The sequence below is a fragment of the Hevea brasiliensis genome, chromosome 16, assembly GCF_030052815.1.
Source record: "Hevea brasiliensis isolate MT/VB/25A 57/8 chromosome 16, ASM3005281v1, whole genome shotgun sequence".
Taxonomy (NCBI): domain Eukaryota; kingdom Viridiplantae; phylum Streptophyta; class Magnoliopsida; order Malpighiales; family Euphorbiaceae; genus Hevea; species Hevea brasiliensis.
Window position 1 is genome coordinate 63,672,218 of NC_079508.1, and position 4,513 is coordinate 63,676,730.

At 32.2% G+C, this 4,513-nt stretch overlaps 1 non-coding gene across 1 annotated transcript; it reads right to left on the reverse strand.

The window, feature by feature from the left end:
• Positions 1–4,061: 4,061 nt before the first annotated feature.
• Positions 4,062–4,168, reverse strand: LOC131175132 (small nucleolar RNA R71). Its single transcript, XR_009145293.1, has one exon. It is a non-coding gene; the product is annotated as a small nucleolar RNA R71 (small nucleolar RNA).
• Positions 4,169–4,513: the final 345 nt, after the last annotated feature.

Here is a 4,513-nt window from a genome sequence, read left to right on the forward strand (position 1 = left end):
AAACTACCACTAGAACTTATGGTTTAAACAGTAAGGTTATAAATCCAGCACAACAAAAATCTACGGGGTACCTAGGGCTAAAATCTATGGCTCATGGGCTTCATCGGGTAAGTAAAAGGTCACCCATGTGAGAGCTTGTCCATTAAGCTCAACGACCGAAGCTGTGGCTCTTTTATATACTCAAAGGTACGAGCATGGAGTGCTAGCATTCACCAATTCGTCATAGCTCAAGTAGAACTATGGTTTCCTTTGCTAGTACTAACGGGGCTAAAAAAGGTAAGGGTGATCCGTGTGATAGTATAGTGCAATGCAAAAAATTTAACAGAGGAATAATATTAGACTAATAGAAACATTTTAGAGTAACTATCCATTTAGTCCCCAGTGGAGTCGCCAAACTGTGGGAGGGGGGCGTGAGGCAAAATATCATCCATTAGAATTATATAAAATACACCAGGTAATGCCTAGGAAAGATGGTAGAGTCACAATGGTCTTACTTAAGTACCACCTCCTTAGACAACATTTCCTAGACATGCACTTTATACAATCTTAATAGAATCAAACTACTCGTAATTACCGTCTCCCCATAGTACTACCACTAGATAAGGATTTATGCCACGAAGGCATGTATAGACAGAGTCGCCACTTGGGTAATAACCGGGATATATTCAGTGTTTCTTTCGAGGGTCATGGATGGCAACTTACTCCTTGTAGAGTTTCCACAACCATCATTACCATAGCCCAATGTCTAGGTTCGGGATAGTGGGTATATAAAGGGAATGTGTTAGGCACATCTTACGCCTGGTCTAACCTCATTAATTCGAGTGTCAATCCTCTACTAATGTTTCTAAAAGTCTTGTTTATTATTCCTTTATTAAACTTCATCCTAAAAAATGCAATTCTAATCCTACACACGCAAGTAATTCACAAAAGAATTGTTGTTTACACACAATTTTCATGCACAAGTAATTCCTATCTATGGGGTTGCTAATTATTTAAATAATATTTACCAGATGATTAAAAGTAATTTATTATTGAGAATTTAATTTACAAATAAATTCAATTCCAAATAACCTTATGTTTCTATTTAACCTAATTAATTAATTTTCACTAAGTTACCCTAAGGATAATTGAACTAAGTTAATTATGTACATGTGTAATTTATTCTAATATCACATAAGGCCCAAATAATCACAACCTAATAAAGATTTCTAACATGCAAATTTATTTTACAATTACCAAGTGTTAAATTAAATTTATTTTACATGCCAATGTTAGTTTAATTTACAAACAAGATTAATTTTAATTTACAAAGTATTTATTTAAATTAATTACATGCAAAAGTCAGTTAAATTAAAGACAAAGTTAATTTTAATTTACTAAATAAAAATTCTATTATTACTACAATTTCATGCCAATGGTTATTCAAGGAGTTTAGAGCTACTTACCTATTTGTAAATGCAACATATTGGGGTAAGTTACCCTTAAAAATAGTTTTCTTCTAGTATGGCAATGATATCCCTGGCTTACTCCCGTTTAGCTCCACGCAAATGCCCTCTTTGGTACTTACCTTAGGGCTACTTACCAATTTTATTTGTAATAAAAAATAAAAAAACTAAAGAAAATAAAATAAAATAAATAAAATATTAATAACAATTTACATTAGATTCTAACTCTAGTCTCCTAAAGGGTTAAAATTTCTAATTAGTTACAACTACCTGATGCATGCATTTTAGATCATCATTTAGGAGTAATTTTTGCACATAATTTACCCTTATTCATAGCTATTATTTTAGCTATTAGTATATATTTAGTCAATTTTACAATTTTCACATTTCATAGTTTAATTTTTGGAATTTATTTGTATTGTAGGTTAAATCTGTAGAAATTTGATGTATTTTGATAAGAGTAGCAATTTGGAGGAGATTAAAATCGAATTGCAAAAATTTTGAAGTTGAGAAAAAAAAAAAAAATTGGCCGAGAGCGACACAACCTGCAGCACAACCGAATTAGCTCATGTCGCAGGTTGTGTCGATCGTCAGATATTCACGCCGAGAGCGACACAACCCGCGACACAACTGACTCGCTTATGTCGCTTTTATCGAAAATTTTTGACGTGGCATTTCCGCTACTCCAGCCTTTTACCTCACTTTCTCCGATCCTTCCCCTTTACCCATTCTAGAACAATCCCTTGCCTATATAAAGTGCCCTTTATCACTTTCTTTTCATAGAGAGCAAGGGAGGCATTTTTAGAAAGATAGAAAGAGGGAAAGGGAGGAGCATCTTCTCAGATCTTTTTCCAAAGAAGCAGATCACGTCAGACTTTTGTGCAGAGATCACTGCAAATTTGCCGGGTTTTTCTACCCCTTTTAGCATACAATCCCATTAATACTTCCTTTCTTCATATGGGTTTGTCTTTAAACAATTATTTGTTAGTAGTTTATTGAGATTCTAGAGATGGGTTTGTAAATATTGATTTGTTTTGTGGTTTTGAACCGATTTAGCCATTTAAATGAAGATTGTTATATTTTGATTTATTGCTTGTGTGCTTATTTCCTTGCTTGATGAATGGGCCCTCATTAAGTTAAGTTTTAACCTTAATAGATGGACTGAAAAGTGAATATTGGGGATGGATAATCTTGCAATAAACTTTATTTTCTTGGTGTTAGAAATAAGCTAAGAAGATTAAGGGGAACTTTCCAAAATCAATTAGAGCATTAATTGGGTTTTGTTAGATTTGAAATACCGTGAAAACAGGTTTGATTTAATGAAAACCAATTTTGAGATGCTTGAAAAGGTTTCAAAATTTAAGAATTGATTTCTCAAAATTGCAATTCTCATGTGTTTGGCTAAATTAGGGAAAATCACATGCAAACAATATTGAAAATCCAATCTCTAGAATCAATTTATTTTTCATTGAAATTAGATATAAATTCTCCAAACCTCATAAATAGCAATTTCAATTTAAATCCAATTTAAATTTAATTCCAATTTAAATCCAATATCTAGAATTACTTTTTTTTTTTTTTTTAGATTTAATTCTTCTTAATTTCATAAATAGAAATTTCAAATTAATTTTTGGTAATCTAGTTTAATTAATTTTAGTTAATTGATTGATCTAGTTTTAATTCCTCAAATACCAATTTTAATTCCAAATTTCATTTTACATCTTTAATTTTTGTCTTAATTTTAATTTTTAGATTTTATTTTTAATATCTTTTAATTTTTGTCATTCTAATTAGCTTATACTTTTATTTCCAATTTAAGCACAATTCCCTGTGGGATCGATATCAATTTTTAAAACTATACTATCGTGACCTGCACTTGCGACACACCGTATCAAGTTTTTGGCGCCTGTTTGGGAATTGTTTGTTTTTAAGTTGGATTTTAATTGTTTTAAGCTAATTAGAATTTTTATTTTCTTTTATTTTCACTATTGTTCCTTGTGTTTTTCAGGTACTTTTCTTGTTTATGAGACGATCGAAAAGCACAAGTGACATCAATTGTTGTTCAACTCAAATTGAAAAATTCACGAGCCAACAAAAAGGAATACAAAAGAAGAAAAGAAGCAGAAAGAAGAACAACAAATATTTGAGCAAGAGGAGACAATAGAAAATATGGAGAATCAAAATAGAGCTATTGGTGGAGATAATGGAGGAAACGAGCAAAACGGCAAAATGTCATTGTTAATCAAAATGATCCTCAAAGAAGATCCATGTTAGATTATGCTTTTCCTAGATGTACTGATGTGAGAGATAATGCACCTATTATTGAGCTAATCAATTTGAATTAAAATCGGTCTTATTCAAATGGTTCAGAATTCACAATTTGGAGGTAGCCCACTTGAAAATCCTCATTCTCATTTGAAGAAATTTTTGATGATATGTGGTACACAAAGACAACCTGAGTTTCGATGAAGTTATTCACTCACCTTATTTCCATTTTCTCTTCTGGATTCAAAGATTGGAGTGGTATGACTCACTCCCACAAGCTATTATAGCTACTTGGGAGCAAATTTATCTCAAGCTTTTCTATCTCAATTTTTCCCACCTGGGAAAACTACTCATTTGAGGAATTTGATGGTAGCTTTTAAACCAAGGGATGATGAAACTTTGTATGAATCTTGGATGAGATTTAAGGAGCTTGAAAGGCAATGTCCTCATCATGAAATACCGAAATGGATGATTGTTCAAAATTTCTACACCAGAGTTACTCCAGCCATAAGAAACACAATTGATTCACAAGCAGGAGGAGATTTCATGAGAATGACAAGTGAAGAATGCTATGATCTATTAGAGAAGATTGCTCATAATACCCATTTATGGGGAAATCCTAGAGCACTTGAGCCAAAGAAAGTCGATCTATGAACTTGACTCGCTTAACTACATGAATGCAAGATTTGATCACTTGACTCACTTCTTAGTGATTTTTGCACAAACAACCTCAACTCCTACAACTATGCAACAAGTTGCCTTCACAAATGGAACTCAAAGTTGTGGAGTTGATTACTCTTCTT